At 29.2% G+C, this 14,859-nt stretch overlaps 1 protein-coding gene across 1 annotated transcript in view; it reads left to right on the top strand.

Annotated features, from left to right (window-relative positions):
* Positions 1–12,095: 12,095 nt before the first annotated feature.
* Positions 12,096–14,859, top strand: part of LOC106762739 (50S ribosomal protein L27) — a 15,514-nt gene continuing 12,750 nt past the window's right edge. Inside the window, exons 1-2 of the mRNA XM_014646787.2 lie at positions 12,096–12,200; positions 12,606–12,748. The gene's annotated coding sequence lies outside the window, so the exon portion shown is untranslated. The remainder of the gene's footprint in view (positions 12,201–12,605; positions 12,749–14,859) is intronic.

Raw genomic sequence — 14,859 nt, 5'->3', positions numbered from 1 at the left:
TATTCTAAAAAAAATTATTTTATTACACATATTATTTCACTCGTTATCGAACCATCTATTACTATATAGTTTTACAATTGAGACGTATATCCATTTATTAATATCTAGTCTCACAAATTGAGATGTATATATCTCTTTGTGACGGAATGTGTTAAAAGTCTCACATCTACTAAAAAAGTACACTTGTAAATACAAACCTCACTTTACAAATTCATAATATCTGACATGTGAAAAATACATTTCTTTATAAACATATCTTATATAATAACAACAAAAATAATAATAATAATAAACCTAAAATCTAAATGTTATTCCTTAAATACTTGTAATGACTCCCATATAACTAAATTCTACAAAAATTCAATCCAAATTTTGTTGTGAAATAATTTATATAAAAGATTAACATGTGAGAAGTCTTAGTTTATGATTACAAACAAGACTCTAGTTCTCCCTCAGTTCCTATTGGATCATAAACTAGTTGTTTATGGATCATTTTCATCCTAAATCTATTATCGGAAATTTATTAAATTCAATTTATTGTTTAAATGTAATGAAATTTTCAACTGTTCATATAGTTTTTTACAAGAAATTGAGTATTGATTTATGTGAATAAGACACTAATACTAAATAAGTTTCCACCTCTAGCATCATTTAATGTCAGTATTAAAAAAATCAACTTTAAAAATAATCATAACATTGATTAATATTAATTTATTAGCCTAGTCCAAAATATTTTATAAAATACATGCAAAAGTCCTATTTAATTAAAATTGATTATATCAATTAATAGAAATAAAATATTTTCAAACTGAACTTTTTTCAAAAAATAATCAATTGTGATTAATATTAATTTATTACCAAGAGCATTCTATTACTAATCATTGATTATTTTCAAAAAAATAATCAATTATGATTAATATTAATTGATTACCCTGGTTCAAAATGTTCTATGGAGTACATGCAAAAAAAGTCATATTTAATTAAAATTGATTACATCAATTGGTAAACATAAAATATTTTCAAACACCTTTGGAGAGCATTCTATTATTTTCAAACTGAACTTTTTTCAAATGCATTGGAAAAAATTTAGTTGTTTTTCTAAAATAAAATTTCTTGGAGTGTCTCCTTTTATATTTTAGGCTTAATACCTCAATTGGTTCTCTAATTTGTCAACTAATCTCATTTTGGTCCTCTATTTTGCAACCGTCTCAATTTAGTCACAAATTTTGAAAATATGAACACATTACATCCCATCCGTTAAGTGTTAGTAAACGGCGTTAAATGTTGATGAGCTGTAAGTTTAGTTTTTAACACGTGTCAATGTAAAATAAAATGGATTGCCTATTCAGATAGGGACCTCATCCTGGACCAATTCCCCATTTTCTTCTTCAATTGTTATGACCAAACGGCAATGGCCAACCTCCAGTACCACCAATCCCATTCCATACAACATACCCATCATCTTTGAAAGATTCTCTCCTCAATAGAAATCCAAAAACCCTTAACCAACACAAACCCCAAATCAACCCAATCAATTTTCAAAATCAAACCCGTCTTGAACTAAAATCACTCACGCCGAGAAAGGAGTGGCCTCTCTCTCGTTGCAACAGATCAACGCAGAAGTCCATCCCTGAAACCCCCAATCGTCTACAACAGACAACCACATGGAGGATGTTTTGTTGCATTCGGCGGCTTGAACGAGCAAAAGCGATGGCGGCACGGTGATGATACGAGAGGATAGTGGACGGCGGCTTGCGGCGGTAGCTCCGGTGATGTTGGGTGTCGCCGGCGATGTGGAGGTTGGCGTGATGGCTAGGTTCGAAAGGGTGGCTCCGATGGCAGATGATGTTGCTGGCGAGCAGCGTTGCTGGCTACGCCGTGGTTTGCGTCCGGCAGGACCGACTGAAGGCGGTGGCACGGTGGTCGTCGGACAGAGGCGGTGGTGTACGCGAGCTCGAGAGAGGCAGCCCCGTGAGCAATGGCGAGGGACCTTCTGGAGAAGGCGAATTGTGATTGTTGAATGGAGGGGAAAGGGTTGAACCCCTAATGATCTGAACAAAAAATATATCTGAACAACGCTGTTTACTAACACTTAACGGATGGGATGTAATGTGTTCATATTTTCAAAATTTGTGACTAAATTGAGACGGTTGCAAAATAGAGGACCAAAATGAGATTAGTTGACAAATTAGAGGACCAATTGAGGTATTAAGCCTATATTTTAAAGAAATATCATTGCTTAAATATTATCAATTCAATATTTAAAGTGTTGAGCTTTTCTTTTAATTATTTTGAATAATATATATTAGTGTAATTTTTTTTGTTAAGGTTAAAAGTCTTACAGAGATAAAATCAATTTATAATATATAAGTGGAATACAAAACTCATCTTACAAATAAGTTTTATAGATTAAGTTAATCTTAAATTACAAATAATTTAACAAAGAAAACAATTTAATGAATAATCATCCCATTGGATGTCATTAACTATCATTTATTGATTTCTGAAAATCTCATTATTAATCTAACATCTTTAATTTATGGCAAATTAAATATATTATAATTAAAAAATTAAATATTGGTATAAATTTTTTATTTAAACTAACAATATTTTATATTTTTCAACTAAGTAATTTAAGGGAATATAATTTCAGTATTTAATTTATTACTATAAAAGATTAAATTTTATATTTAGGATTATTGGAATTTCAATAACTTAAAATGAAACTAATATAATTTAACTATTTTTTGTTTACTTTTATACATTATGTATAAAAACTTCCGAATTTAAAGAAAAACAAGTTTCCTCTGAAAACTAGAATAATTAGGCAAAAATAAGAAACGGTAATTAAACTGACATCAATTAGAAAATTGTAACGTTAAGAACATTAATTAACCTGACTTCAATTAAAAAACTTTGACGTTCTAAAAGACAAACTACATTAATCAAATAATAAGATACATTGATTGATCTCACCTCATTTTAAAGAATTGTAACCTCATCATAAACATTTATACCTATTAATGAGAGAATTAATTTTGTAATTATTTTTTATTATCAATTTTATTTTTATTTATATAAATTATATTATTATTTTAATCTTTAAATTTTATAATTATTTTTAAAAATCAATTAATCATCTATAAAAAAATTAAAAAAATTATTTATGTTATATGTTATTTCTTTTAATAATTGTAAAGACCTAGAAAATATTATTTAGAAGGGGGAGTAGTTTAAAAATAGTAAGACTCAATTATTTTACTATTAAATGATTTTAATATAAATAGTTTCATTATAAATAAGTTTCATTGTTATAAAACACACCATCTCTTTATAAACCACTTTTCTAGAGTTTTATAACTTTTCTCTAGCGCCAAGATCTTCAAGTCTACCTGATCAATTTCTCTAAAAGAGTAAGTTAGTTTTTATTTATTTTTTCTTTAGTTTGTCTCGTTTCCTTTGCATGCGAGTCGTATTGTGTTTGCATGTGTCCTTTGAGTCTTCTATAAGATTCTCTATTGATCAGTGGTTCTAATGGTGTACCATGATCATGATTTCGTTGTTTGTAAGTGTAGTTAGTTTCCTTTTATCTATGGAAGTTGTCTCAGGGTTCTATAGAGTTGTTGGTATTCAAACAGGTAAATGAAGCTAATATTTGCTTTAATTTCGTGTTAAAAAGTATGTAGTTATGTTTGATAGATTGTGAGATTGATGCTTTGTTGAACCTGTTACAAATTGAGATTATTGTTGAGTGATGTTTGTATCTTTATGAGTGAAAGTTTGCTTATTGGTGAATATTACTATGTATGCCTGTGAGTTGATGATTGTTTGGACTCTGATACTACTAACTGGAGTTTAATTATATAGAAAACTAATGTAGAAGTGAAAGTAGTAAAAAAGGAGTGTTATTGGACGAGTTATTAGTCTAATTTTGGGTTTTGATAGGTGAATTTCTAAAGAAGTGACTCTAAAGAGATAACTAGTGTTTGAGGTCTGTTTTTAGGCCATTTAAAACTTGTCTTAAACCAAAGTTAAACAAAAAAAAAAATATGATTTTGAACTGGGAAGTAGCAAATAGGTAAAAATAGGTTAGTTTTGGTATAAAAATGGGGTTTTGATAGACAATATTTTGAGATAAGGGTTGGATGGGAAAACCTGAAGTTTAAGGTCTGTTTCTAGGCTTTGTAAAACTTGTTTGGACTCTTAGTTTACAGAAATATGTTTGGTAATGTGTAAGAAACCGATAGGTTAGCTTTTGAAGGGTTGGTATGAGTTGGTGCAACTAAATCATGGCCAAAAGATCAAAATGATATATTCTTTTGAGTATAAACATGTTCTTGAATCAATTATAGGGTCAAGGATACTAATTTTGTCATTTGGATGAGTCTTAGGTGCAACCAAACCAGAAAAATTATATTAATGTCAAAACTGACAGGAATAATCGATTATCTTATTTGATAATTGATTATTTTAGTGAGAATGTCACCTTTTCTTCAAAACTCTTTGTAATAATCGATTATCTTACTTAATAGTCAATTATTCCAGTCAGAAGGTCGTCTTTGCATGAATTTTCTCTAGAACAATCAATTATTAAGTATGATAATCGATTATCTTAAAAAAAATTATTTGGGCATTTTGTTTCAAAGTTATTATATGTTTTCTTACTTCGAATTCATTATATGGGCGAGTTAATTTATAAATATGTTATACATGATTGATTTGAATAAATGAATATTTATGATTTGTGAACATGTTTATGGATGTTTATGGTTGATGAATATGATGGTTATGATGATTTTGTCCTGATCATGTGCATGGTAGATGGACGTAATTTCATGACTCTCTTGGAGATATTACATGGTGGTGCCTAGTAGTGTATGTATTATCATAGGAGCTTACTGTTGGGAGTTATCCTGACACTCTAACGGTCATCCATTCTCAAGTAGAGAAGGGTGAGACATGTGGTGAAAGTAACAGGAGGTCCTAGTCTAAAGACTTTACCTTGGCATTCGTCGTTGTTTAATGGACTAACCTTGTGTGGTAGCTTGATAGGTCAACTGTTCCATCACCACAAGTGCATAATCAGCCATAGCTCGACAATAATGCATGTATCGTGATGTTTGAGTCTAGATGTTATAATATGTTTAGGTATTGTGCTTAGTTCGAAAGTTAAATACTATATATGATATTTTCTGAATTCCATATTTTATTCTTTTGATATTAGTTTACCCTTTTGTCTTTGTCTATTGTGTGTGGTTGTTTTCTCTTTTGCAATAATCACTTTAAATGGTGTAAGCTTAGGAAAATGTTCTTCCAATTTATCCAGCGTGGGGTGAGGGTGAAACAGTAACACAGTTAGGTTTTCGATAATCATGTGTAAACTTCTCCTTGAGAAATCTCTAGGTTTTCTTATTAGTTATATTCTTTGTAACATTTTATTTAATAATTTTATACTATTAAAAGGACATGTTATAATAATCACAAAAAAGTTGTTTTTTTTATTCTCACAATAAATAAAAATAATAATACATATGAGTATCGACATATGTATTTGCACTATTACATTATTATATTACTTAAATATGTATAGAAAGAAAGTATGAAGACAATGTTGTTCATTGAAAAAAATACAAATACTTACTCTCCAATATATAGTGACATTAATTGACAAATAGAGTCTTCAATTTAAGAGAAACTTAAAATAGTCACAGGAGACAAGTTAAAAAATATAAATTTGAAAAAATATAGAAGAAAGTCTTCCTTATAATAAAAATAGTTTGAAAAGAGTATATCAGTAATGCTTGCAATAACATATTCGATGTTAAAATATAAATTATGAGATGCGCAATCACCTTAAGTGAGTATTCAAATCTCATATTTATAAATTAGGTTTAGATGATCACAATCAAGTCCTTATAAAAAGGAACTAATGTGATTATTGTAAACCTATTTTCATAATAGAAATCAACTTTGAGTGCTTGAAACCCTAATTATGTTTCTTTATGAGAAAGTAAGTTTGCATAGTAGAGTTTTTTTCTAAGTGACATCTTATTCTCTTTGTTCTCATTCCATTTCTTGCACATAGTCTTGTTGCTTTGTTATCCACCAACAAAAGTTAGCCAAGATACACCAAAACTACAAAATAAGCTTTCAACCAAACTCATATTCACCCTATCCTTCCAAGATGCAACCAAAAAATCATCAAATCCTTCACTTAACCACATGTACTATTTGTCCATCACCTAAGAAACCTTCAACAAAGGTTTAATAATTCAAACCAAGTAACAATTATCATACATTATTGAAAACAAACCCATCATTAAAAAACTCAAAAAAATAATAATAATCAAGAACCTTGTCCTTTCTTATTAATACTTTCACCATTTATCCCAAAGAAAATTTTCAAGATTTCTTTCAAGAAATATCTTAACCCATTATCATGCACATTTTCTCCTAGCCCTCGATACTTCAGCTAAGATCCAAAATACAAAAATTAATCAAGAATTAAACCGATAAACTAACTAAGAAGCTTAACATCTTATCTTAATCTCTTTTTTTTTTTTTTTGTCTTTGAAGGTTGGGTTAAAAATCCTTCTTGAAAGCTTATACAAGGTTCCCATCATATGTTATGATAGTTTGCTACACATACTTTATAATAGTTAGATGTACAAACCTCTTTCTACTATTGGCCATGATGTCTTATTCATGTGATTTAAATTATCATAAACTTATGATATCTTCTTTTTATAATGAATTGCATGTATAATACCATCTTAGGTATCCTTATTGCATACTCGTAAAAGGATTACAATACTATACTAGATGTGCATTATCACACTAGACTGCAATATAATAAGATATTCACATGTAATAGACATTATATCTTACATATACATGTTTCTCACCATTTAAAAATAATTTATTTTTAATAATTTGCATGTCTTTTATTCCTTTATCAAATGTTTCTAAATTAGAATCAAGTTCATATATTAAATAGAAGTTTTTCAAAACTTTCCTTTTTTTTCAAAATAGTTTATTTATTAAAGAGAAGTTTATTTTTTCAAATCTCTCCCACTTAAATTCACATCAATGAATGAAACTATTTCAAGTAATAAATCCATTTTTGTAAAATGTTGTGATAGGAAAATTTACTTAAAAAAACTAATATTTGCACAATACATTATTAAAGATATATTTTTTTGTTGAATGTTTTCATTAACAAATTTATTATGAGTTTGAGTTAGGAAAAAAAATCTATTTTTTTTTTAAATTAGATCAAATTGAATTTAACTCACTTAACTCATGTTAAATAAGTTCAAGTTGAGTTAAAAATAGTTCATCCATACTTACAACCTAATCTTTATCATTTTTTTAACATTTTTTTTGTAACTTTTTCATTACAATTATTAATTACTTTTGATCATGTAGGTTGATAATTTGATTTTTTTTTTCAATTAGATTGTTGTTTAATAATATGTTAATATTTTATATGTTTAATTTATTTGTTTATCCAATTACATATGTTGACACTTTATTTTAAACTATATTATTTTTATACTAAGGCTTGGTAAACTATGTGAACATTTTAGTTGTAATATTATAAATAGACGAGGTAAGTCAATCCATTTTAATTGTATTGTAATAAATATATAAAATAAATTAAAAAAAATCTTGTGAGTCAATTTACCTAATCCACTATGATAGGTCAAGTCATGTTACAAAATTGATTATTTATAAAAATTAATCAGAGTTAAGGTAATTTTTAGTTTAATCTGTGTTGAGTCAACGTATGTAAGTTAAAATAATTTTATTAAACTTAAAGAGACAATCATAAATTATTGTCAAATTTCGTAGGTCAGATTTTTATAATATACAAATTTTCTTGAGGTTTTCAACTTAAAATATTATTTAGTGTAAGCAAGCAAATTTTTATACACATAAGAAAGGAAATGCTATATTTTCCTATATAAGTACTTGTATAGAAGTTAGTCAATAAACTAAATATTTTTAGTGCCAAATGTTAGAATTAATTAATAAATGAATTTAATTACGTGATCCATGTAAAAAATAATGATGAATTTTCTCACCATAAGGTTTTTTCACTATTAACCATAAAAACACTGTGAGAGGAGTAAAAAAACAAAAAGATAGATTAAGAAAAGGAAGTTGAAGAACAAAAAGATTAAAAAATGTGTTATTATTGGATCTTTTTATGGATCAAAGTTAATATTAATCATAAATCTTAAGTTCAAATAGAGTAATCTTCTAAAATTGAACGTAGGAAAACTACAATACATGTTCTATTAGAGCATGTGTTATTACAGCATGATTGTAGATAGTTTTGTGTGTGTCACTAATTTTATTTATATACCAAAAGTATTAGGTGATTCTAGTTTATGCTTATTTTAATTATTATTATTATTATTATTATAATATGATTAACATCCTTGTATTTGGGTATTATTGTATCTTTCAAAGGAGAACATTAGTATGTATAAAATATTTATTTGTGTTTGAATCTGTATTTTATGACTCAAAGCAATAATGTTAGGCATATGTTAATTGCAATATCACTGATGGGCTGTCGCAATTCATACAAATTTGATTGCATATGAGAAATGCAGTATAGCTAGGGAATGACTCCTAGGTCGTCTCCCAAAGACCAATTTTGCNGTTCGAGAATCGAGTCTAACACGAAGGGGGGGTTTGAAAAGGTTTTTGCAAAAATTAAAGAACTCATTATAAAGACACAGATGCAAACAAACTAATTTAAGCTAGCATGGTAATTAAACTAACACTATTAAAAACCTTAGACAACATTCAAACATCAAAAACTCTTGCAAACAAATTAACAAACACAGTTAAAATTAATTAAACGTCACACTAATTCAAACACATTAAACTCAACCTAGCAACTAAACTAATTAAAAACCAAGGAAACCAACAAGCCTAATTTAATCCTAACAAATTACTTGACTAAATGACAATTAACAAAGGAATTTAAAAGTTCAATTGGCCAAAGAAAAGCACATGGTCGTGCACTACTCTCCACCAAGACCAAATAAATTTTTAACCTTTAATGAGCCACCAAATGTGTTGTCTTTTTGTCCCCATGTGCACCATGTCTCAAAAGAAATTAAAATATGTTTTAAACAACCAATTGAAAACCTTCCCATCACTTCTCCATGCAGCAAAAAAGTGAACCACACACCAATACTCAATTTACGTGAACTACAAGTGGAATTGCAAAAAAAAATGCTTCAAACCAAAGTGTAAATGAAAGATACTTAAGGTGCTTCTTCCAATGTGCCATGTAAGCCAAAACAAATGAAAACAAACTCCAAAAACCTCCATTCCTCATTGCAATTCACGACTGGAACAAACAAAGGTCAATCTCAAAGTGGAGACATTCTATGAGTCAAAACAAGCATCTTTTGTGTTGGTCCAAATCAGGTAAAAACTTTAGTGCACCTTCTCTCCTCCTTCCTATCTCCATTTTCGTTTTTCTTTCTCTACCAACACACCATTCATGTTTTCTTCCTCCATACTACAGAAACATAAACCCAAGAGACCAAAGTTCAAATTCCAAATCAACACAAGAACAATAAACACAACATATGCTACTTCAACCCAACCAAATCTTCCATTTTTTCAAGCTCTTGTGTGAAAAAAAGAAAATAACATTATACCATTCAACTCAACCACTGTCCAGTCCCAATAACATCATCAAAGTCTGGTTCCAAACTAGTTTCAAACATCAAAACCAAAATATGAAGGAAAAGAGCCAAACCCATAACACCCACACATCAAGTTAAGCTCTATTCAACCCAAAACTCACATAGAATTCCATTTTTATCAACCAAACAAATAAAATGCAAAGAAAAACGTGAGGAACAGCAACAATGGAAGAGGAAACGAAAATCTAAAGTCACTCAAACCCAACAACCACCATAGAAAAGCAAAGACAAGCTTAAAAACTCAAGCTTCAAACATAAAAAACAAGCAAATGGAAGGAGGAATGAATGGATTTTCACCACAAATGAGTTAAGACAACCAAGAGTGAGTCAAGGGAAGAAGAAAATCTTCATAATATTCATTGAAAATGGTCCAAAACCGTGCACCAAGCAAGCACCCATGAGAGCATGTTCAAAACAAGAGAAACCCTAGGAAAATGAACCAAAACCATGAGCTATGGGTCTCCCTTTTGTGTGGCTCGGTTTTCACACCCCAAATACCAAGAGTTTCACATTTGGTGGGGTCCAAACACTACATGTCAGCCCTAAAGAGATGCCACATGGCCCCCACAATTGGTTTTTTACAAAAATGTCCCTAAAAGGGTCCAAAACACCTAATTNTAATCAAAGGCTTCTAGAAAACGAAATTACAACTTTAATTAAAATCTAAATGACTAAATATTGAGTCTTGAATGTGCCATGCCATATCCTAATGCTCCAGATGATATTTCCACAATTTCCCTGTAACCAAAAATACGCTTAATCGGCTCAAAATATCCAAATTAGCGAAAATACAAATTTCTGACCAAATTAAGCACAATTCGAAAAACGGGGAAATAACAGACAATTAAACACAATTCCCTGATTTATTTAAGTGCAATAAACTAAATATGGTTCAAGAAATAACGACTCATCAATCACTTACAATATCTTTACATACACTTGTTAATACGTTCAATTTTTACATACACTTGTTAATGCGTTTAAATTTCCTAACTGGAGTGAAATTTCACTTAGGTTTGTTGGATTTTGATTTGACTTTTCAAGTTGAAAAGTCACCTGCTATCATTGATGTTAGTAACAATGAAGAGAAAACTCATTGGGCTTGAGAGATGTCACGTATACTTAGCTTCATGTTTAAAGTATTTTATTATATTTAATGTATTTTTTTAAATGTTTGATATATGCTACGTTTTTTTTTTTAATTTATATTTATATATGCGTATATTTTGTTTATCTATGATTGTCATTAAGATATCATTAGTTTTCGGTATGATATTTAATACAAAATTTATGTATTGCCTCCGAGTTTTATGAAAAATGGAATTTTTTTTTAAATTAAAATAAGAGGAGATCGCATTAATTATGTATTGAATCTTGAATTATTTGAGTGGACAAGATTAATATTTTTTCATAATTCATTAGTATATATATATATATATATATATATATATATATATATATATATATATATATAAAATACAATCTTGATGTACCTTACTTAAGATATATAATTAATTATTATTACACTCTAATTTTGTTTCAAATAAAATAATAAATATTTTATTTTAATTTTTTCTTAAACTACTTTAATTAAGATGTTAATTTCACTCTCCTAATTTTAATTAATTTATTATTCTAAATATTAATACACATCACACACTTGCACATAATGAAAATATTAAACATATATTATATATTATGTATAAAACAAAAACCAAACACGATCACCAATTCATAATAATAAACTTTAACCCTACATTTCACTTCTATTTAATATATTATTTCTTATTTTAATAAACATAATGGATGTCTAAAACACTCTTTCAGATATTTTATTTTAATAATTTTATTGTAATTTTGGGGTAGTTTCTAATTATTTTTATGTCTAAAGAAGTTCGTTTTGTTGAAAAATGCAAAATAGTCTATAAATGGGTTGATACGGTTGATTGGGGATAAAAATCTAATTTTGAAAAGGATGATAAACTAATTCAGAATAAGCTCGCTTGTTTTGAAAGTCAGAGTTTCTAAAATATATAATAAGTTTTAAAAGACTTTTTGAATTGTGAGAAATTTTAATATGACCAAAAATTTGATTATTAAGGTTTAATTTTTTACTTGTCTTTGGGTTACTTTTTTTCGATTTATATATATATATATATATATATATATATATTTATATATATATATATATATATATATATATATAAATATTAATAAAATCTTCATTATATGAATTAAAATATTAAAAAAGATACACAATTAACTAATATTGTTTTAAAAATGCTAAAAATATGAATTTTGAAAATTAAAATAGTAAAACAAAAGTAAAATAAAGAGACGAAAATAACAAGAGAAATTAAAAGAGGTTTGGTTCTACCTGAACTTTCATCTCTTATAAACGAACTCCTTCACCATTTGCGCTATCACTCTCCGTCTACATCACTGTTTTCGGTCCGTTCAGAGGTTAAACTTTTTACATTAACTTTCGATTTTTGCTTCTCTTGGATCACCGAATTGTTCATTTTTGCCTTAATATGATCCATTAGTTAAATCTGTTTTGTATTTTAGATCCATATTTTTTATTTTTTCCGAACTAGATTTCCATTTTATTTATATAAACTTTAAAAATCGGAAAATTCAAATATTCAATCTAGATATATACAGATCAAAATAATTTGTGAAACCTCTCCTCTTCTCTCCTGATTCGAAAATTTCAACATAAACCCTAAAACATCTTTTTCTTTTTCCCTTCTTTGCGAGTAACTCCAAAATTTCAGTGATAAACTAAAGGTAAATCTAATGTAATCTTAAATCTCTGGTATATGTTTCCCTTTCCGTTCATTCTTTTGTTGGGTTTTGTTTGCGCAGAGATTCCTACCGTTGCTGGCAATACGTTGCACGGTGGTGGCACCGCTGCGCTGGTGGATGTGGTGGGGTAGGTTGTGATTTCCACCGTTTCATTGTTAAGTTAGGAGGAAATTAAGTCGAGGTCAGGCATTGCGTGCTGGAAGGTTAGTTGCGGTGTTTGCATTGTTTATTCATATTCGATTCATACTTTCGTGGCTTCTTCTGTGAATGTGGTTAATACTCCTAAGCTAATGGAAGAAAAAGGTATATTACAAATTGTTTTGACAAAGTGAAATGCCAATAAATAAGCTAAAATGTTGATTTTGAAACATTGCATAGTTAAAGGTTAGCTTATATTGGATTTGCATCGCTATATAAGAATTTGTAATAAACCTTGCACCACGTTTTATTTGTTCCCGTGCCACTTTCAAATGCTTCATCTCTCGGTCTTTTTCCCGTGAAAATCTCCAGTAACAGTATCCGGTAATTCCAAGTGTGGAAGGCTTCCCACCCATAGCTGCATGTCAGTTATTATTAGTCGGTCATTTTTAATAAATGTAATATAGTTTACAGTTTAGCGCTTTGAATTTTGAATAACACACCTGGAGGGACTCACCGATTGGCCCCCTAGGTTAGCTGACATAACTGGTTGTTTGAATAACTTTCTTGATTCTTCAAACAGATTGTTAATATTTCTGTATATAAACTGACAGGGTAGAAAGGGAACATTAAGTTACTGAATAAGTTTTGAAAGTGTTGGTTCATAAATTAGTATTGTCTAATGAGTAGCAGGCAGGGGACTTTTCTAGAAGGAGGCTTTAAATGATTGTTTTGGATAATTCACTTGTTAATAGATAACAAAAACTTTTGTTGAGAACTTAAATGTGATTTAAGTCATGCTGAAATGTTGTGATTTTCTATAATATGTTGGGAGGGTAAGAAAAGAGGAAAAAATTGTTCTGATTTTCTATAAATTAGAATCACGTAAGTCATGCTGAAATGTTGGAATGGCCTTCTGAAGTTACGATATGGATTTTTGGATGTTCTTTACTCTATGCCTTGACTTTAGGCCACCAATCAACTTTCAGAATTTGGGTTGTTGTATTGGATGTGTTGGCATTCATCTCTAAGTTTCTTAAAAGACCCGGAAAGATAAGTAGGAGACTCAACTATCTCACTATCACCAGACCCAACATCACTTTTGCTGTTAGTGTGGTAAGCCAATTTCTAAATGCTCCTTGTGATAGCCATTGGGATGCTCTGACATGTATCCTTCGATACATAATAAATGCTCTAGGATGAGGACTATTGTATGAAGACAAAGGCAATACTAAGATCACTTGTTACTTTGATGTGGATTGGGTAGGATCACCAACAGATAGAAGATCCACTTTTGGGTACTGTGTTCTTATCTAAGGAAACCTTATCTCATGGAGAAGCAAGAAGAAAAATATAGTTTCTAGATCTAGGACAGAAGTAGAATATCGTGCTATGGCAGCAACTAGTTGTGAGCTTATGTGGCTTAGGCAACTACTTCTACAACCAAAAATAGGAGACATCCATGAAACAAGACTTATTTGTGACAATCAAACTGTACTTCACATTTCGTCAAACCCGGCTTTCCATGAAATACCCAAACATATTGAAATTGATTGTACTTTGTTAGAGAAAAGGTGCTCTCTAGAGAAATCCCTATTGATTTTGTTAACTCTAGCCATCAACTGACTTACATGTTCACCAAGTCCCTCAGAGGCCCTCGGATTGAGTATATTTGTAGCAAGTTTGATACATATGACATATATGCTCCAGTTTGAGGGAGAGTTAGAATATGATCCGTTGTTACAGATTTTTAGGGAATTAAGCGTTACATAATCTAGAAAATTAGGATTATTGATTTCTAATTATTAGGCATATTTATTATAATTGATTTTGTATCATGCTATAAATAAATTCTTTGTGGTCTGCAGTAGACACGCAATATATCCAGAACATATACAATTCTATATATTAGTTTTTTCAAGAATTTTATCAGTTTTACATATATAATATTTTTAATTTTTATTTTGTGAATTTAGATTTCTTGAGTTGTGTGACATCCCAATTATATAGCATACATGTATATAATTTAAGACGTCATCATAGATAATATTTGAAAGCAGTCAAGAGTAGAGTAGTATAAAGATCAGGATTACAGTCATCCAGGAATTTAGGGGGAACTAAAAGCGTGGAATGCTAAACTAATTCAAACTAGATAAATTGGAAAGTGTCTCAAAAT

The sequence above is a fragment of the Vigna radiata genome, chromosome 5 (genome assembly GCF_000741045.1).
Source record: "Vigna radiata var. radiata cultivar VC1973A chromosome 5, Vradiata_ver6, whole genome shotgun sequence".
Lineage (NCBI taxonomy): Eukaryota > Viridiplantae > Streptophyta > Magnoliopsida > Fabales > Fabaceae > Vigna > Vigna radiata.
This window is presented reverse-complemented; position numbering and strand designations above follow the sequence as displayed.